The sequence below is a fragment of the Mesocricetus auratus genome, unplaced genomic scaffold, assembly GCF_017639785.1.
Source record: "Mesocricetus auratus isolate SY011 unplaced genomic scaffold, BCM_Maur_2.0 Super-Scaffold_100676, whole genome shotgun sequence".
NCBI lineage: Eukaryota > Metazoa > Chordata > Mammalia > Rodentia > Cricetidae > Mesocricetus > Mesocricetus auratus.
The window spans coordinates 159,680,602-159,702,425 of record NW_024429266.1 but is presented as its reverse complement, the minus strand read 5'-3'; the positions used below and the strand labels follow the sequence as shown (position 1 = coordinate 159,702,425).

At 42.2% G+C, this 21,824-nt stretch overlaps 1 long non-coding RNA gene across 1 annotated transcript; it reads left to right on the top strand.

Annotated features, from left to right (window-relative positions):
* Positions 1–1,848: 1,848 nt before the first annotated feature.
* On the top strand, positions 1,849–21,479 carry LOC110341079. The gene is made up of 3 exons (XR_002382973.2): positions 1,849–1,999; positions 7,369–7,470; positions 16,974–21,479. It is a non-coding gene; the product is annotated as an uncharacterized LOC110341079 (long non-coding RNA).
* The last annotated feature ends 345 nt before the right edge of the window (positions 21,480–21,824 follow it).

Here is a 21,824-nt window from a genome sequence, read left to right as displayed (position 1 = left end):
TGCCAAAAATCAGACCCGGGATTGAATATTCATTGTTGTAGTCTACACACTGGACAGATGAGGGCTGCTTGCTCAGACTACAGTGAAAAGTGGCCAACTGGGGAAATAGGGAGCGAGCACCTTAACCATAGCGCCCCCGAGCTTGGCTATTGCTCAGGTTGTTTGAGGTAGAGTGAGTTTTCCAATGCCTGAGTCCAGCTCTGTTTCCAGCAGACCGAAAGCTGTAACAGCAAAAACCCGCAAGTCTACAAAACACACAGCTCTGCCGAGCCCCGGGACTCCTGGCACAAGGATCATGCCAACCTCCCTTTTTATTGACAAATGATAATTATACTTATTTTGGGGGGGCTACACTGAACAATTTAGTATATACACACAATGAGCAATGATCAAATGTGGGTAATTATCACTTCCCTCCTCTTAAACATTTATCATGTCTGTGCTGGGAAGTGTCTAATTTTTCTGGTGCTTTGTAAAATAAGTAATAAACTGTTGTGAGCTACAGTTACCCTACTGAGCTCAGAGGCTCTGACCAGCCAGTCTGGTATGACAATACCATTGTTAGGACAAGTGGCCATTTAATGTGCTCAGTTAATTGCTGAGCTGAGAGAAGTCATTGCCTCGTCCACTTTGAATAACTTGTCCTAGGAACTCCTGAGGATTGTCAAGCCCCGGCCTCTGATGATTTTTGGAGACTCCAGAAAACACACATTGAGCCAGCAAAGGCATACTGTATTTTGCTTTGTCCGGCAACTTCCCCTTCCGTGTTCTGGGGTCAACCCACAGATGGGAACTGATTTGAGTGGAAAACACACCTTGGCTTGTTGTGATTAACGCTGAGGACATATTGAAAAGAACAAAGGAGAAACTTGAAAGTTGAGACATTGACCTTGTTTAAAACGACCTATAGAACAAGCCGCTCTGCATGCCTCTAGGAGGCAGGGGCTCGTAAACTTCACTGTATATATTGCAGTCACCTGGACACGCAGGGAAGAAGGGAATGATTACACAAAGTGTACATTCCTGTGTCTCCTTTCTGAAGATCGGGACTCAGCCAGACAGAGAGAGCCATTTTTAGTAAGGACCCCCCCACCCCAACCCCCAAGAGGCCTCCATGAGAGCGATAACCTGCTGTCTTCGGATTTGAGTTGCTTATTACAAACCAAACCAAATGTCAGAACAAGCAAAACAAACCTCAACAACACATTTCTTTATGGACAGACTAGAAGAGAAAGAAGCCTAACGAACTTTATTTATTTATTTTTGGTACTGGGGTGTGAACCCAGGGCCTTGCACAGCCTCTACCACTGAGCTACACTCCCAGCCCCCATAACAGTGTTCACAAGCTCCACCGAAAACATTGTCTATACACATGCAAACAGGGTTATGTATCAACGCCTCCCCGTAGAGACTTAACATGATAGATGGCCAGGTGCTTGATCTTGGCAATTCTGAAGGAAAAGCCTGGCTGGGCCCTCCATGATTTGGGTATAACACTCTTATCTACTGTAACTACAGGGAAAGCAGCTTTCTCCTCCCCCTGTCGCGGGCTCCTGTTCCAGATGGCAGAAAGGCACGGGCGCTATTTCCGTGTGCTGCGGTCTGTCTTCACTTCCTTTTGGGAAAGGCCCAGGTTTTTCTGGGCGCTGCGTGTAGGGTCCACAGTGGCCTCTGTGTGTTGCTCCGGTACACTGTCCAATCCAGATATTCCCTAGAGGACTCCAGGCTTTGCAGTGTAGGGATCTGAGCTCAACATTTGCCCAAAGAAGTGTGCTCCCTTCGTGTGCCAGATGGAACGAAGGATGCGGCACAAACATTTCTCTCCTCCCCACTCTTTTTTTTTTTTTTTTTGGATGCATCTCTCCCATCTCTGTGTGTGTGCAGTCTGTTTTGATTTCTTTCTGAGAAAAGGAGAGGTTTTCCCATGCGTTTTGTGTGGGGTCAATATTAAGACCCATAGTGATGCGCTTCAGTGGCGTCTACTGCGCACAGGGCACAGGTGAGTACCGGTCGCTTCCTAGTTGGCCCAGGCTTCAGTTTTAGGGGTGAAGTCTGGTGACAGAGTTGGTGTGGTCTTTTTCCTTCTCCTTCTCCTCCTCCCCCTCCTCCTGAGCTCACCTGGGGAGCAGAATCCAAAAGCCTGTGGCCACCCAGCCTTAGGGCTTATGACCATCAAACGACAAACTCAGTCTCTCTTTAGCCTGGCTGGGCCAAGGCATTCCATGGTCCTCCTCCAAGAACGGCAAGATACATCCACCATAATAAACGCCGGAGGGTAAAAAAAAATCACCCCAAAATTGTAGCTTCCAAATATCATTTTCCAGAACAACTTAACAATAAAAATACATGTTAATACCCAATGGTTGGCAGGTTTTTGATGGTGTTAAGCTGCTTGTGCGGAGGTTCTACCACCGGTGCGGCTTCCTAGCTGAAGAAAAGAACTGGCTGGGAGCGCGGGGTTTGTGTGCTTTCAGGGTTGCAACAAAATCAGCCTCAGGGGAATTTTAAGTCGCCTTGAATTGCTTTTTAGCACAGTCTACGGAAGTAAAAGTTCTAAATCTGCCTGGTTACAGACAAATCACGTAAAAAGCCAGCTTTGTACTGGCAAAGCCTCCTCGCTACAGGAACGGTTTCAAGCGGCAAAACCTAACAATATGAAAGCGAAGTATTGTTATTTATTGAATGCGTGAAACAGGCTGTCATTGCAAATGAGCCTGTAGGAACACTTTAAGGTCACGTGAAGTGCCAGATCCTTAGTGTGACAGATGTCCTGCTATATGGGTGGTAATGTTTACACACGTATGTCGTGGCTGGTGGGCTTGTTTATACACACATGTGTAGGCACAGGCTCCTTCTACAGTAAAAGGTCACAGATCCATTGCAAGTTGTTTCAAGATAATATCTACTAAAATTCTCCAGATGGCTGGAATCCTTGTATTTTCTAATGAGAAATATAGGATAATAAAACATTGAAAAGGAAATCTAGATTTAGTGTCATACAAGTCTTGTAGATTGAGAATTAAAATAACCAGATCTAGTTACATGCTAAATATACCCTGTATACACAGTGTTTTCACAAAACACAGAGAGGCCAGACTGAAAGGCCCACCATAAAAGGAAGGTGGAATTTTAGTGATTGGATTTAGTACTTGACATGATTGAACTGGTCAGTGTCAGCCTGTCCCTCCTACACTACATAAAGCTCTGCGGGACAGTCACTGAATTTATCTTTCTATGCTTTGGTGGTGTTCTCCACCTAAACATGTTCAATGAGCACTCGATGTCATAACATTGATGTAGTTGTGTATTTTTAACTTCTATGCAAGGACATCATTCAATTTCATTTACTGGCCAAGAAGACAACAGTTCATAATCAAATAATTCTATCAAATAAAATGAAACATGTGGGCTGGTTTAAAATTGATCGGTGGTGAGACTTTCAATCCTGGAAACCATTTAAAGTGGACCCATGGAAGCCACCTGGCCCATTGCCCTGAGTTCTAATGTTGCCTGGTTTACATGGAATGACCTGTGGGTTGGCTATCCCCGAGTATTATAAACAGCCTACTCTCCTCAAATGTAACAAAGAGCTAAGATTGTACAAGCGGGGAAGACATTTGAGAAATGATAAACAACCCTGAGGATTTGAGTATTTATTCTAGGCTGCTTATGATGACATATTTTTATAACACTTGTCTGGGTGCCAGGAAATGGCAGGATGGAAAATCACATTCCCCAAATAAGTGAAGGGTGTGTCACCCCGAATGGCTTGCATCTCCAGCAAACTCTATTGATAGCCAAGACAGAGCTTTAAGGTGCAAGAGAGATTTAATCCCCCTCAAAATGTCTTTGAAGAATCTTAGATTCCAAGAAGGCTTCTTTTGCTTTCTTTCATTTTTTTTTCTTTAAAAAAAATTGCTTGCTTTCAGTGTTGCTAATTTGTGGTCTTTAGAAAAGGCTAATGTATTTTCAGACCTTAGTGTATCTTCAGCAAGGGAGGTTTCCATACCTTGTTAATTTGCATTCTTTCTGTTAGCCAGACAGACAAACAAACAAACATTACTCTTCAAGAAAAAAAAAGCAAGGAAGGAATTTGAATAATTTTGAGCTTTGGTTTTAAAGTATTTTGATTTGGTAATTTAGGGGTCCATTTGGAAGAGAAATGGTAGCCCATTGGTCTTCTAAGTGAGCTACCTCTTCTCATTGTAAAATAACCCAGTGTGGAGTTTCAAATACAACACAAATCAGAGCTGGCCACTAAGAGAGGCACGGATGTTTTCAGCTCAAGTAATTAAATTTACACTTGCAAGTTATGAGCTGCCACGGAAAGAGAAACAGTTTGTGTAAAAATGGGGCTTAAAAAGCAGTTTTCTCCTCTCTGAAAATCAGAATTCTCACAGCATCTGGACATTTGAGGACAGCTTCACACTGGTCAAGTAAAACTCCTTTATTAGTGATAAGTAAAACCAGGAGATTTGCAATTATGACTTTGTTCATCTTGGGGTTGCAAGGCAAAGACAAAGTCCATCCCAAATTGTGCATACATTGGTATTATTAGTAATAAAGCTACATAGGCTATGAGATTTGCATGAGATATGCATTACCTCCAGGGAACATAGTAGAAAAACATGTGTTTCAGTGACTAAATCTAAACCTACAATTTCCAAAGATCATGGGCAATTGGCTCTCTCTGAGGTGAGGACTACTCATAAAGTCACTGAACAGAAGGTCAATTTCATTCTTACTGGTTACCCAACAGTAAGTAGAGCTCTCAAGTAGACCGTACTCAACAGCTGTAGGGGTTGTAGTTCTACGGGTCTCCTCAGAAAGGCTGTGCACTTCTGACAATTTGCTGTCACCACTGTCAATCATTTAAAGATAGTCATTGTTATAAAGCACAGGCTGGCCTCAAATTCAAGATCCATCTGCTGCAGCCTCCCCATTGCTGGCATCCCAATTATGCACTACCGGATCCAATTATTTGCAGTTCTCTATGATTATATTTGTGACCCTATGTTTCATAAGTGAAGTCTAATGGGACCCTGGGACTTGCATGTTAGCAGAGGAGATACAGGCAATATACATATTATAAATATACATACACACATATATGTTTGTACATATACATATATATGTATATATATATTTCTTTGTTTCCTAATCACATATCCCCTTTAAGAGATTCTGGAACACAGGATTTTGGTGGTTCCAGCACCGTGGGAATTTATAAGGCATAAAATAAGTATAAAATAGACTATGGAAGCTCTGAGTTGCAGAAAAATTAGTAAAATTTGGTTTCATTAATATATGAAATAAAAACCATGGCAGTTAACTCCATGAAATGCTTCTGTTGTGATAAGGATGAAACACATATATAAGAAATGGGGGGATGGCCCAGACTATAAAGTCTGTGTGCAAGCCTGCTGTGCAAGCATGAGTACCTGAGTTCTGATCCTCGGTACCCATGTCAAAGCTGGGCATAAAGACATGCATTTGTTGGGTTTGGGGTATTATTTGTTTGTTGTTTAGATGGAGTATCACTAGTAGCCCTGGCAGGCCTGGAACTCACTATGTAGAAAAGTTGGCCTTAAATTTACAGAGATCCACCTACTTTTCTGTTTCTTGAGTTCTGAGATTAATGGCATGCACTTGCAAACCCAGTGTTGGGAGAGGCAGAGACAGGTGGATCCCTAAAGCTCATTGGCCAGACAGCCTAGCCAAATGGATGAGCTCCAGGTTTAGCGAGAGACTGTATCTCAAAAAAATAAGATGCCAAGTGATGGAGGGAAATCCCTGGCAATTGACTCCTACCCTTTACACATGTGCACACACATGCATATGCATTCATATGCACATATATGTGCACACTCATACACAAGAATGAAATATACACATAAATGCTATGAAATACCAAGTGTGTAATTTTTGGTAGAAGTCACACACCCTTTATTTGAAATTAGAATGAACTGTGAAATACTAAGATGAATAGTAAAAATTGGAGTTAATGACAAATCTCTCTTTGTGCACATTGCTTATGTACGTTTGTGATCAGAGTTCCAACTGGGTTTCATGTATGGTAGGCAAGTGCTCTACTACTGAGCTACACCTTCAGCTTCATGACTTGTAGTTTTTAATGCCTTTGACTTACACCATGAAACAGCAAACAAAACATACTATTGAAAAGTGGAAAGAGGGAGTATGGGAACCAGGGCAAGTGTGGGAGCAAAAGCATATGAAAGAGCTTGGAATAAAGACTTTTGTATTGTAGTACTATGCACACGTGGCCTGCACTCCATTTTACATGGAGCCCTACAGGTTTTGTACCTGGCCCTGGGGTTGATGGGGGAGAAGAGGAGACACAGGAGTTGTTCTAATGGAGATAGTTTACCGTGGAGAATTGGGTTAACAAGTACTGATGGGCTGAAAATGCAAAGGAGAACATGGAGGTAAGGGTCAATGCAGACAGAGGCTACTACTCCAGTGGTGGCAAAGTCAGAGCAAGACTTGGGATATGTGCATCTAGAATCCCTCAGTAGGAGCCTTGGATAGTTCTGGTCAGGTCTCTGCAGAAGGTAACTGACAGCTGGTGCTGGGAATTCGAGAACTCAGGGGAGCCTCAGACCTCTGAGAAGAGGACACCACTTGTTTGGGAAGGTTTCTCTAGTGGGTGGGTGCAGGATGGCTGGCTTTGGAAGCACCAACTCTGCAGGAGTCAACTGCAGAAGCAGTAATAGGTGCTATGGAGGAGAAGTGTGAGACCTGTTTCCAGATTCCCTTCCAGTACCCCTAAGTGGCCAATCAGAAAAGGACTTCAATTGGCTAGGGAGAAGTGTGGTTTGAAGAACCCACAGCCAGCATGGTATCATGCAGCAGCAAAGAGAACAGTGAGATAGAACCATGAGACAAACTTAACCAGCACAGTCTAGGCAGAAAGGCCCTGGGCATTCACATCTTGCTTTGAAACCATGCCCTCTATGTGGTCACATACAGAGACTGAATGTTCAACCTGAGAACTTGAGGAAGAGTAATACACACACACACACACACACACACACACACACACACACACACATTCAAGATTAAGTGGGAAATTCATCTGGAATCTTCATGGTAACTCTGTTCTTTTCCATAAACACTCCAGCCCACTCCTATTCAGAACATTCCTAGCTGTGGAAATCTCTATGCCTAGACATCTCATGGCAAGCATCTCATGATTTGAGCTTTGTTTCAAATATCCCCCACTCTGAGATTGCTCCTAATCTCAAATCTAAACTGGTTACCCCCTGAAGTGTCTCATCGTACTCTTTCATCTTGGCAATTATCAACATCTAAAAATGTCTTCTGGCTTGTCAAACGTCTTCCTTATAGCAGAGCATCAGCTCTTTGGAAAGAGAGACATCGTCTATGTTGTGCAGTGCTTGAAATGGCAGACATAGGATCAGACTGAAGCCAAGGCCTTGTGAATACCAGGTAAGTGCTGTACCAACTACAATATATCTTCCAGACCCAAACAATTGTTTGTAACTCAGTAGTTTTTCTCATTACTGTAACAAAATTCCTTCTAAAGACATCTTTTATAAAAGCTTCATTTTTGAGGGTACAGATCATCAGAATGGAGAAGGTGGGGTGAGAATACAGCTACTGGGAGCTCGAGGCAGCTGCACTACCATCAGGAAGCAGAGTTGAATCTGGCACTCAGCTCACTGTCTCTTCTGCTAGTTTTATTTATCCTGGGGCCCCAGTCTAATACAGAGCCTGGCACCTACCTCTGTGTTCAGGGTAGGTCTTCTACAGACTCCTACTCAGAGGTGTGTCTCCTAGGTAACTCTACATTCAGTTAAATTTGACAATGTAGACTACCCATCACAAACTGTAAGAAAAGAAAACTAACAAGTATTTTCTACCATTAATATTATATGAGCAGTAAGTTAAGGTCAGGTAGATGTCTCTTTGCTAAAGTACTTATCAATTTCCTGGCTATAAAAAATGATCACCAACTTTATAAACATTTGAGGGGCTTAGGGAGCTGGCTCAGTAGTTAAGAGCACTTGTGGCTCTTGCAGAGGACCTGGGTTCAACTCCAAGCACCCACAGGATGCTTCACAACTATTTTTAACTGCAGTTCCAAGGGATCCAGTCCTTTGTTCTGACATCCATGGATCTGACACATGTGATACATGGACATCCATGTAGACAGAACACCCATAGACATAAAACAAATAAATCTAAAATAAAATACTTGTCATAGTCTTAAAACTTTTGCCTCAGAGATACCGTGTGTGTGTGTGTGTGTGTGTGTGTGTACATTTTTTTACTTCTGAGTTTCAAAGTATTGATGACTGAAGAGGCTAAGAGACTACAAAAATGTTTTCTAAATACCTCAAGGGACCACTAACTGAATAAATACAACATGATTATGTAACAGGATAGTCTTTTGGACACAAAGAAGTAATGATATACTAAGCTACAACATGGATGCACCTTGAAATTATTATCCAGAGTGAACAAATCCAGTCATAGAAGACCATGTGTCATATGGTTCTACTTACAAAACATGCCTAAAATGGGTAAACCTATAGAGACAGTTTGTAATTAGTGCTTGCCAAGGCCTGGGTAGTGGTGTTGAGGTGAGAGGATAGGGGGAGAATATCTGAAGCGTATAGGGTTTCTTCTTGAGCTGATGTGATATTGTAAAATCAGAGGTGGTCTTAGTTGCATAAATCTGTCAGAGTTCTGGAAATGTCAAAACTGTATTCTTTCAATAGAGGGATTTTAAGGTAACTAAATTGAAAGGTCAATTTAGGGATTGGTAAAAATAAGTAATTCCTGGTTTAAGATGGTAGACACAGAATCCATTTCTAGTTTCTCCCATCTTGTATATTACACGTGGACAACCATGGCTTGTAGACCATATGCAAGTCATTGCCTGTTGGTCTGTTACTTACAAGTTACATTGGCATGCACAGAAGTTTGTTTGCATGTAGTCTATGGTGGCATCCTCACTTAAACACCAGAGTTTACTGTTTTCAAAGGGACTTCATGGCTTACTGAACCTGAAATCCATTCTCTAGCATTTTAAGATAAAATGGGAAGGGGGACTCCTGAGAGATGACTCTGAGGGTGAAGGTTCTTGCTACTGAGCCTGACAACTTGAGGTTGAACCCTGGAGTCACATGATTGAAGGAAAGAGCCGACTCCCACAAGCTGTCCTCTGTCTTATGCTGTGGCAATGCTTACATGCATGCTGCCACCCACACACAAACAAGTAAATAAGTAAACTGTAAAAAAAAAGAAAGAAAGCGTTGGCTTACCCTTGGGCTTGAAGAAAAAAACAGGCAGATAAATAATTGCTATATTATTGAAAGAGAAAATACTTGTTATGCTAATGCTTCATGGTGTATTTCAACTGAAAGCACCAGAAAAGCCTCCTGGAAAATTTGCCGATAAGATGCCACCTGTTTAAGTGTTTCTTTTGTCATCACAGTATTTCCCAAATCACTCCATTTCATGGACCCTGAGATCCCACTGGTGATAAGAATCCCCATCACTGTGTTAATGAGGAAAAAGGGTGCACTAGTTACAATACGACACGAAGCTTTCTACTTTGTCCCTTCAAGACAAGCAGTAAGCTCACCTAAGTGGATTTTACACACAGAGAAAGGTGCTCATAACCTTAGGGGGACCACACAGGGGCCTCATGCTTGGCTCTGTGATTCTGCTTCTTTCCCACCACTCTCTTAGTCATTCTTCTGTCAGCCACTGGGAGTCTGAGCCTTGTCTTTCCGGGGTGATGAGAGAGCAGCTACAAATGAGGCAGAGAGGCAAGTCCTTGCTGAAGGTGTGTGGTTATGTGAGCTGTGGAGCTTAGGAGTGCATCAGCTTTTCATAGTGTCTGTCTGTCTGTCTGTCTTCCTGCTCACTTCTCCATCTCAAACCATCCATCACGTGGATGACAAATTAACATATTTAAAGCCTTCATTTATCCAGGTCACACAGCTACTCCGAAATTGAATGTGGCTCCTGCCACTGAGACTAGATCCACCCAAGTCAGATATTTAACGCTCTTATGGCTTCTGCCTGCCTGCATGTGCCTCTGTATCTCTGTTACATTGTCCTATTAGCCGCTCTGCTGTCTACAAAGCCTTTCAATGTTTCTATGAGCTTTTCTTAGTGAAGTGTTTTTAGTACCTCTCTATATCATCTCTATTATAAGTAGTTGTACATTGCTTTATGAGTGTTCCATTCAGTTGTGAGACATGCTTACCTCATTACTCACATGCATGTTAGAATATGTATATCTACTTCTCTTCCATTAATTTGTGTGCATGTATGTTTGTGTGCACACACATAAGCACCCACATGTGAGCAAAAGCCAGAAGACAACCTTGGGTGTCATCCTTCAGTCATGGTCCACTTTGTTTTTGTTAGTTTGTTTCTTGCATTTATTTATTTATTTTACATTCCTACTGTAGTTTCCCCTACCTCCTCTCCTCCCAGTCCCTTTCCTCACCACCTCCCCAGGATAAGGAATAGAGTCTCAAAAGCCAGTGAGAGTCAGACACCTCCTTCTCCCAGTTAAGAGTCCCACAAGAAGACCCAGCTGTACATGTATCACATATGCAGAGTGCCTAGGTCAGTCCCACGCAGGCTTCCTGGTTGTCGGTTCAGTTTCTGTGAGCTCCTAAGAACCCAGGTTAGTTGATTCTGTGGATCTTCTTGTGATGATGTCCTTGGCCCACTGGCTCCTAAAATCCTTCCTCCCTCTCCTTAGCAGGGTTCCCGGAGCACTGCCTAATGTTTGATCTACAGAACATTCACCCAAACACAAAAGAATATACCTTCTCAACACCTTGTTTTCTGAGACAGGGCCTCTCACTGGTCTGGAACTCACATATTGGGCTGGACTTGCCAGCCATGGTCACCAGGAACCCACCTCTCTGCCCTTTCAACACTGGGATCCCAAGTGCATGCCACAGTGCCTGACTTTTTCTTTTCTTTTCTTTTTTTAAGCGGGTTCTGGGAATTGAATTCAGGTCCCCGTGTTTATAATGCATGTGCTTTACTAACTGAACTGGCTCCCAGGCTTCCCATGTGTTTTTAAGATTTGGGCCTGAATCGGGTTTCACTCCTAACTTCCCAGAGTTCACACAGTATCATATCATTTCATATCATATGCATGCCACACTGAACCAGAGAAATGTGCTTTTAAAAAATGAGTGCTTTGGAGAAACTTTTTGTTTCTTTACAGCAGTTTGGGCACCTACATTCATTTTCCCAAGGAGCAGTTTCTTTTTAGTGTGCCTTAAGAAAGAGCAGCGAGGGGGTTCATAGGAATCAAGTAGAAAGAATCCTGTTTGGAATTAAGGGGCCAGCTGAGTCTGTGTGCCAGTGTTAGTGCTCTTAAAAGCAAGAAGAGCCGGGCGGTGGTGGCGCACACCTTTAATTCCAGCACTCGGGAGGCAGAGGCAGGTCGATCTCTGTGAGTTCGAGGCCAGGCTGGACCAATAGCCTCCAAAACAATACAGAGAAACCCTGTCTCGTAAAAACAAAAACAACAACAACAAAAAACAAGAAGAAAGGATGAAGGCACAGAAGAGAGACAAGAAAAAATGCAAGACTGCGCTGACAACTAAATATTAAAAAAGGCTACAACTTAAACATCTTGCTACTTTCACACTCAGAATAGTAGCCACTGTTCAAAGCTTGCATAGCTCCAATGTCCCAGATCCTGGAGAATGACTTTCTAAGGAAGAAGGTAGAATCACAGTATCATGAGTACAGACCCTGTTCTGGCTTGTCTCAGACACCTGCTGGCATGCATGTGCATGTACACGGTCATGATTTGAACAGCTTCTCCCTGCACTTTGCAGAGCAGTTTCAACAATAGCATCAGGTACCGGAAGCAGAGAAGGAAAGGTGAGAAGGCTACAGGACATGACAGAGATTCACCGCTTTGGGTGGCCAATGACACCACTGTGCAGACAGACAGCTGAGGGTCCAATATCCACTCCATGTCTTAACAGCTGCTGACCTTCACACAGCTTTTGGGTAGCTCCTGGGTAGTGGGTGTAACAGTACCTCCTAGGTTACTGGGTGGATTAAATAAGATACCAATTGTGAAGCTTCCTGCACAAGTCTTGGCACCTAATAAACACTTAATAAATGCTGCCACTAAAGAAGAGTTCTTTTGTCTAACCACCAGATGATATTTCCTTTTTTTTTTTTTTTTTTTTTGGGTCTGCCGATTCCACTGTGAAATCGTCCAGAGCTGCGTGCAATCTCACAGTGGAGAGCTGCTATGACTATTTTTTTTTTGTGGTTGTTGTCTGTTTTATGAGTTTCCTGGCTGAGTGCTAGGAAATACTTCATCTGATCAATGTGTCAAACCCATTTCCCTACTAAAAAATGAAAAGAAAAAAAAACCCTCAAAGACAACAGTGGCCTGCTCCAAAACATGACAGATGTTGGAGAATAAAGATATTTCCACAGCACAGGATAATGTGCACACCAAGAAAGTAATTTCTGTCACAGTCTAGGTGGCCTTCCAGCAGGCGACAGCAGGGGCCATGGTGGTATTAACTTCATAAGAGTAGATAAGTCAGCAGGAGTTTCTCAGGCACTTGACAGAAGTCAATTTGGAAAGCACTGGAAATGCCAGGCTTTAAAGATAATCATGTTAAGAATCGAAAAAGGGTCTACTGTTTGAGTCATGCTTTTTCAAATGCAACAAAATCATTACACCTGTCAAGATTTATGGACAGATGTATTTATGCTGATGCTGGATCCCTAATACTTTGACAAATGAGAAAGCTTGACTTATTCAACAGATAATGTCTGTGTCTACTTTCCCTTTCCAAAAGGGGACGAAGTGGTGGGTTATGACAAGCTGGGTAGATGTGACTCTGGGTAGGGGGTGACCGTGTTCCTGGTCCATCCACTGCCCACTGCCCATACTATACATTAAGTCCTATCAGTAGCTCTCACTGTGAATATAATTAGAAATGGCTGATAGGAAGATGGCATGAGGAACAGACCCACATGAGTTACTCCCACACAGAAAAGAGTCTGATTTTTCAGCCCCCAAAGGATTGTTGCACTTCTGCAAAGGAAGTGAGGGGGATTTGATTAGCAACGAAGCATCTGAGTGTGCTGAGGTCATAGTGGCCATGTTTTCTAAGTTTATTAAAGAGGCTGATTCCTGGCAGTGAATTAAAGTCAAGGCTTGGTTCATACTCAAATACCTGGAAGAAATTTGCTTAGAAAAATGTCTGTAAAGAGACAATTAGATTTATGATCTATCAACAGGAATTTGATAAACTCACAATGGCCAAAAGGGGCCACAGATGAAAGGCACTACTGTAACAGGATCTGTAGCATGTTATAACAGGGACCTTTGCAGTTGCAATTTTATTTCCACTCGCTTGTTTTTGGACACTCTCCCTGCATCCTTGTACCAACTCATACTCCTTGTCTTATCCAATCTATAACAATTTGGACCCTAGATGAAAAGAAAGCATCTTCTTATCAAAGGACAACTCAACATGAACAAAAGCTTTGCCAGGAGGAAACAAGAGACTTGAATGCAGGCAGTGAGCTTCTCCATGGGAAGAGATTGGATATTGGGTATTACTTGCAGAGAGGGCGAAGCTGGCACTAGCGAGTATGAGGTCGCCATGAAGTACCATGGATAGCTTGGGCAGAAAATATGAGTTCAGTCAGTGTGTGTCCAGGCTTGTGCACAAATGCACATACACCTCTTGAATTTAGATGTCACTATGGAAAATAGGAGAACAAGAGGTGTACTGTGGGAGATAGACAGCAGTTATGTCAATACTCACTCAGCCATTCATTGAAATAATAATCAAGAACGCTAGCTGTGTTCCAGGCGTCAGACAAAGCTGTGGAGATATTCCAGTGGGCTATCTTAGCTGACTTTCTTGCTCTCGGGAGCTTACAGTCAAGCTGTGAGAGGTATGAAAGCAAGGGGCATCAAATAACAAACACAGGCAAGAAAGCAAGCTAAATGTAGACTGACAGAATTCTGAAAGAGAGTACACACGTGTGGGGTGAACAGTTACCCAGGGGACCAAGATCTCTAGGTAGGAAGCATGAAGGCATTTTAATGAGAAGTCTAAGAGCAAGATCTGAGGAAAGACAATGGAAAAAAGCTAATGTCTGACTGTGCACAGTATGGCCAGAAAGATGACAGGCCCTAGGGTAGGTAGATATTTGTGTCTTGGTGGAAAAGAAAGTCAGTTGTGACAGAGTGGGTAGAGTGATGGAGAAGATCTATTGACATGGTGTAAGAAGAGCTGTGGTATCATTCCATTTAAAGCTTTGATTGCGTTATCAACATATGTATATATTCATTCAAGCAAGCTTATGCCAGGTTTGACCCCATAGACACCATGAAGATGGAGAAAAGTAGATGTGTTTCGGAATTGAAACAGACTGTAATTCCATAGTCAGTTTCTTTTCAGGTTTAACATTTTTTTCCTACCATGCACCTAAGATTTATATTGAGATTAATGAAATGGTACCCACACACTACTTTGAATTCCTAGGAGAGAAGCAAGGTATTATTATTATTTTCTTTACTCATATTATGAATTTATTAACTTTTAGCTCTGATATTGAGGTAGGTATTTCATTGACAGCTGGGGTCTCATTTTACTAGCCAGGTGCCCATGTTGAACAAAGGTTATATTATTATGGAAGTTATTATTAGGAAAATATAATAGCTCCTGTTGAATACCAATAGCACAACCTAATTTCTTATGGTTCCAGCAAGCAGCTGGGGCAGAGGTAGGGGTGTTCAGCAAGTGTGTTTCTGATCCTTAACATCTTCTTCCCTTACCAGCTTTCAGGGGGGTTGGAATTTTGAATGATTCCAGGCTAGTTCTTTCTGAATGACAGCCTTGCCTGGTGGTCAAACTGAAAACTTTCTCCTGAATTTAAAATTAATCTCTTGAGGAAGTGAGGGCCAGCTTGTTGACAGGGCAAAAGAAATAAATCTCAAATTAACTGATCCTTAAGAAGTAATTAAACCCAGGAAATAAAGTTATAGGAGCAAGGGAATTTGGAAATACACTTATGATTACATTTACAAAAACACTGTACATGAAGTAACAGTGCACAGAAACTCAAAGACTGGAAGCGAATGAAACCAGAGCTAAAATATCACCTGAGAACACTAACTACCCCTTTTCTAAAGGTGTACCTTCTCTAAAACAAGGTCACATCAGACATAAAATGCACAGAAAACACCAATAATTAACCATCATTGTTAATGTACACACACACACACACACACACACACACACACCACACGACTAGGTCTTGTTATGTAGCTCTATTTTGCTTGAAACTCACTATGTAGACCAGGCTGGCCTTAAATTTACAGAAATCTGCTTCTCTCCGCCTTGTAAGTGCTGGGATTAGAGGCAGTGCTACTATGTTCAGCTTTACAAGAAAACAAAAAGTGGGAGTGGGTACAGGGTCTCACTGTGTAGTAACTGCTGTATTTTTTTTAATATTAGCACCTACAGACAGAATAATATGGCTTCTATGAGGTAGTTGTATGCAAAACTCTGGTTAATACTGACATTTACCACAGTAAAAGATATCCCATAATATGGGCAAGCCACATGCTGGTGACACAGTCACTGCTGTGTTTATGTGTCTGAGTGGAATGCATCCCAAGATGCTGCAACTGAGTGCTCTCTGTGAGCCAGGAAATCAATGAGTGTTTGGAAAGTGGCCATCACCAACAGCGGGAGCTCCTCCATCACATGGGCAGAGGGGCACTTCTCCCAGCTGAGTGCTATGCACAAACGCTCCAAAGTGGGGTGGACTCTTCCTCTTTCTATTTATTTAAATAATGTATTTGTGTGCACGTGCATGTGCATGCGTGTGGAAGCCAGAGGTGGATGCTGTATAGCTGTCTCAGTCACTCTCCACTCTGTTTTTGAGACAGACCCTCAATGACTGGGCTAAATGAGCTTGCCAGTGAGCCCCAGAAATTGCCTTGTCTCTGCCTGCCCAGGGCTGGGATTACAGGTGTTTACTGTTATGCCTGGATTTTCTATGTGGGTTCTGGGGGACTGAGCCGCTATCCTTATACTTGAAGGGCAAGCACTTTTCCACTTAACTCTCCAGTCTCGTTTTTCTCTTCTTTTTTTTTTTTTAAGTAAAACATACCCTTTCTGCCTTCTGAGTGCTAGGATTAAAGACACGTGCCACCACCTCCTGGTAACACATAGAATCTTAACATCTCCAAACACCCAAAATATATAAAGAACACTCAATGTTCAATAGTATGGAGATATGCAGGCCAAGTATACACAAGCTAAAGATTTGAATTCTTCACCCAAAAGATATACAAATGGTCAACAACGCATAGTAAGATGTAGACAATTATTGCTCACAGAGAAATTCCCACTAGGATATATGTGCTCTCATAATGGGATGCCCGTAGACATCTGCTAAAGGTTTACAAAAACTATTCTGTGTGTTTGTGTGTGCCTGCATGTGCATGTATGTATGTATGTATGTATGTATGTATGTATGTATGTATGTACATGTACATTTAGGTGCCCAAGCCCTTCACAAGAGCATCAAGTACTCTTAACTACTGAGCCAACTCTTCAGCCCCTATCTTCTTCTTAGTTCAGATAACATTCCAGGTTCCCTTTCACCATGGCAGACTTTCCAATGGCCTTAGCTGCCCACTTACTTTTCATTCTCTTTTCTTCCTTTGGCAATAGCCCTGATTTTGTTGGGGATGATTTCGTGTTCAGGTAAAAATGGCTAGCTCCATCTATTCCTTCTAGCCAGGACTCTGTGTGTGCACGGTTCTGGCTGATGAGAAAGGCTTCTTGTGAAACTATTGCTAACCCAGTCTTACAAGACCAAACTAAAAAAAAATGTCAGTTGATAACTTTTTTGTTTCTTTGCCTTTTTCTTTCTTCCAGAAACAAGGATGCTGTGCCTGGAGACAGAGAGCAGATATGGAAAGAACAGGTGCCCAGCTTGAGAGCAAGTGCTGAGTCACTGGGAATGGCGGCACAGCAGCTAGAGAGATCTGGGCTCCTGCCAGTGCAGGGCAGCAAGAACAAACCTGGAGTGCCTCTTGGCAGTTTGTACTACATATAGTTAGCTGCCTCAGCTGAATGGACTCCTGCTGCTTCTGCACTGCTCCAAAACACGTAGGGTGGCTTTGCTTCCACCTCATCCCTAGAGCAATGAGAGTGTTGTGTGTTTGTTGAGGTCAGCGACATTTTCTTGATCTACATGCTCCTTGTCATACTTAACCAGAGGCTAAAGACCTAGGAAACCCTGCAGTAATTTTACATGGTGGAAAGTGTGTGAGAAATTTATGCTTGCCTTTACAGCTTGACTCAATGAGAGCTGACATCAGACTTACTATCCCTGTATATATTTGTAGACAGAAACACAGCCACTTACAGCATACCTATCTGGACCCCATCTTCAAACATTCAGACTCAGAAGGTCTGAGATGAAAGTCTGACATCTGTATGCTAACAAGAATATCTCCAGGGTTTGGGAAATGACTCCATCAGGGCAAGATGAGGACCTGAGTTGTCCTCTCCATCACCCCCAGAAAAGCCAAATGAGGTTGTGTTTATCTGTATCGGCAGCATTGGAACATTAGAAAAGAAGGATCTGAGGTTTACTGCTCAGTCAGCTTAGCTAAATTGGTGGAGAACAATTACGACAGACAGACGTTTGACAGTGACTTCTGACCTACACACACACACACACACACACACACACACACACACACACACACACACATTCACATTGCATGTGCTTATCCATTTCTGCCCTCAAATTTTCCTTTCCAGAAAGATCTGCCATTTATGGACTTCCTACATGGCTTATGTAACACCCAGAGCTTTTTCTATTTTAGCCAGTTGGGAAGAATACAAACTGGAATAAGGAAGAGTTAATTCATAGCTAGCCCATCTGCAACATTTTCAATGAAAAGATGTCCAGTGTGCGCCCAATAAGGAGTTATGTATAGTATATCTCTTACATAATTAAGAACTTTCTTGATAGGATATTGAGGTGCAGTTAGGTAGGGTCATTTTGGGGCTCCTTTTAAATGTATTTTACTTATTATATTTTCATTTGTTTTCGTGTGTGTGGGTACATACTCATATGTATATAGGCGCATGTGTGTATACTTATGCGTGTGTGTGTGTGTGTGTGTGTGTGTGTGTGTGTGTGTAGGCCAATGGTCAACTTTGAATGTCACCCATCAAGTGCTGTATACCATATTTTTTTGAATCAGGGTCTCACACCAGTCTGGAATTCACAGAGTAAACGAGGCTAGAAGGCCAGCAAGAACCAGGAATTTACCTGCCTATTTGCTCTGGCACTGGGTTATAAATATGGACAACACTGGACTCTTTTTTTAAGGAATGTTCTAGGGATCAAACTGGGGTTCTTCTGCTTGTTCAGCAAGCACTTTACTGACTGAGATATCTCTGCATAGTTGGGGCTTCTTTCCAAAAATAGGCTGTGTGTCCATGGAGATTGTCATCATTGTACCTAGTAAATGCATGAGAGTCTGTGGGTGCATTTTTCATATTAAAAAATATTCAGCAAGTCAGACAAAGGGCATGGCAACCTTTTGCTAGCTGAAGAGTCTAGAAACAAACAATCAGCCAAAGCCAAGTAAATGAGAAATGAGCCATGTATCATCCAAATGTGCGCTGGTAGTGATGATTCAGTCTCTGCCCGCAACTAGCATCTCAGTACACAAATTTTCCTGATTAAGGAAGTTATCTGCAATGAAATGCAGCATGGACATGTGAAGGAGTGGAACTTTTATTGGCATTTTATTGAGTAAGTGGCATTTTATTGAGAATGTAGAGGGCATGATTGCTGTTCATTGACCCTCGACTTGTAAAGAGAGGCCAGGTCACAGAAGCCTGTAGATCTATCTTGTTTTATTTCCAAACAAATTTTATTTTTATTTTGCCCTCTTGGGCTTGGCTTTCTAATAATCTGCACTGCAGAAGAGAGATGAAAAGGCACATAGCTTTTTATAGAGTGTGAGCAAAGAGCACTCGCTTCCTGTCCAGCCCTCATGTCCCTTTCGGAATATGAACAGATGGGTGGTTATTGCATGAATATATTGTTTTTCCTTCCTTAAGCTGATGGATGATAGAGGAGATAGGACATAGCAATGCACTTACGAGGCTCATTCCCACAGAAGAGTTTGCTGTCCTATCAGGAATCCATGGCTGGCATTGCTAGTTGATCACAGAACTCTTTCCTACTTTGACACACCATGGAAACTGCAGCACAGTGTCTCAGTCGCTCCTTAACAATGTATTGAAGAGGACAAGCTATCTGGATCTATTTTCCACAAAAAGTGAAAGTAGAGGACCAGTTCCCTGCATGACTAGGAGATGTAATTAAACACGCCACTTCCACTCGGTTATTCTGCAATGATGGCCACCAGGTCTTGGAGATTGTAGAGGCCAAATGCACAACACTCTACATTCTTCTCCATTTTTGTCATTCAGAATAATGTTTCTCAGAACCTGTGTGCTCCGAAATATCTGGAAGTCTTCCGTTGAGTAATGTAGGCCACAATGGGGTTCACTTGATGTCAACACAGGCAATCTGCAGTCATATCTTCTAAAAAACATTAGCTCTTTGGAGTGAAATTTTCACAGAAAGGACCCACAAAATCTGTACATTTGTTGTTAGTTCTTTAGGCTCAGAACTGAAAGGTGACACCTGAAATAAGGTTGGGTTCTAGTTTTGCTCAACCCTGATTTACACAGAGTCAGAGTTTGAATGGGAAATGTCACCCACCAGCTTATGAGTTTTGCAACTCGGTCCCCAGCTGATGGGTGGAACAGTGGAACTGCAGCCCGGTAGCTGAAGTGGTTTCCTGGGGATGGATGTTATAGGTGATATCTATTTCTGGCCTGATCTTGTTGCTTCCTGTTCAGCAAGATGTGAACAAGTCTTATGCCACAAACTCCCACCAACACAGACTGACCTACTTCTATGACCTGCTCTAGCCATCTTGCCTTTGCTACCATGATGAGCTGCAGCCTTGCAACTGAGACTGAGCAAACCCCTCCTCCCTTAACTTGCTTCTGTCAGATACTTTGTCACAGCGAGGAAAAGGGTCTTAACATAGAAACTCATCAGTGCCACACCCACAAAAATAAATTCCTGACATGTGTTGGATGAATAGATGCATGAATTCAATTTTACTTTAGGAAATAGCTCCCAGAGGCCTCCTGAAAGTCTACATAGCCATTGGAAACACTTAACAATGTATTCTCAAATTCCCAATCCAAAGTCAAATTATGTCTGTTGGAATGTATTTGGAGACAACCTGGTGAGCAAATATTTCTGCAGTGGGTAACTGCAAAAAGTCTAGCTGTCAGCTCACTCAGTAGCCCCACCATGTTCCACAGCTCCCCTGGAACACTACTTGCTGCCATGCATGAAAGAACATAGATTGTAGCAGATGCTTGCATGAGAGGTGTGGACCCAAATCTAGCCCCAAGTCAAGTCATAAATAGACATTTATAAAATAGATCATACTTCTTCAGTGACAATACCCTCACCAAGCTTCTTGGTACCCAAGGTCAATGTTGCCAGGTGCCTTTTATATAGCCTACTGGCTCCCGTGATATATTTAAAAATTTTAATGCCATCTGCTAAGCATTCAGTTATCTACATAACCCAATAGGACAGTGGAGTTGGCCCAGAAGTGACCCATTACCTACTTTCTCCTAGGATAAGGGCATCATTCAAAGCCATAGGAATATAATGTGAATGATGTCATACTAAAATATGCCCAGCTTTTATCTGTTCAGCAAGTGTGTAATGGGGTTTGCAACTTGCTAGGCTTTCTGAAGATGTATGTGAGAGTCAGCCAACTGTGGCTTGGTCTCTTTGAGCCAATTCTAATCAAGCAATGGGATCTGTGCCTCTCCTGTACCAGGTTTGGAAAACCCCTTCCAAAGTGTGGTAGAGGCTCAGAGCACTACCTTCAACTTTATGAAATTCATAGGTTATGAGAAAACAATGATAATGTAGCCATTATTTAAGCAATTTGAAAATCTGCTATGGTATACATGTACTTTGGCAGGAGTACATCCAGAGCATAACATAACATAACATAACATAACATAACATAACATAACATAACATAGAAATGATGATGAGCATGGAGAATATTTCAAGAGACTAGCAATATCTATCATGTGATGGATGCAAGCTATCTGTGATCTACTGCTAATGATGCCTTGGCATTGCTCACATGTTTCTGTTTTGTTCTTTCCCTTTGAGCTAGTAAGAATGATGGAAAGTTGAGGCTAGTGAAAGGAGTTGCAATTTTCCCTTATGACATTCACAAATAACCTGATTACTATGTCAGCATCACATGGGAATTCTCGACAATAAATTTGGTATTTGTACTCTGCTGTATCTATATATTCATATCCATGCAGTATTAAAAATTGTATTTGTGGCAAGTTATGTGATAGGTTTGCTATTGTAATGCAGACACCAGCACTGGGAGGTGGATGAAGAGGAAGTAGCAGATAGTTGGAGACATAAAACATATGCTTGAATGGTAGCAAAGAGACATAGGAAGAAGTGGGTAGTGTACTGTTTAGGCAAAAGAAACCACACCCAATAAGTTCATAAAGGAAAATAGAGTAGAACAGGGAGATGAGTTCCCTAGGTAGCAAGACCATGGGATGATGAGGGGGCTGTGTTTGAGGGGGACTAAGAGCTGAGTCTGGAGTAATGAAGATACA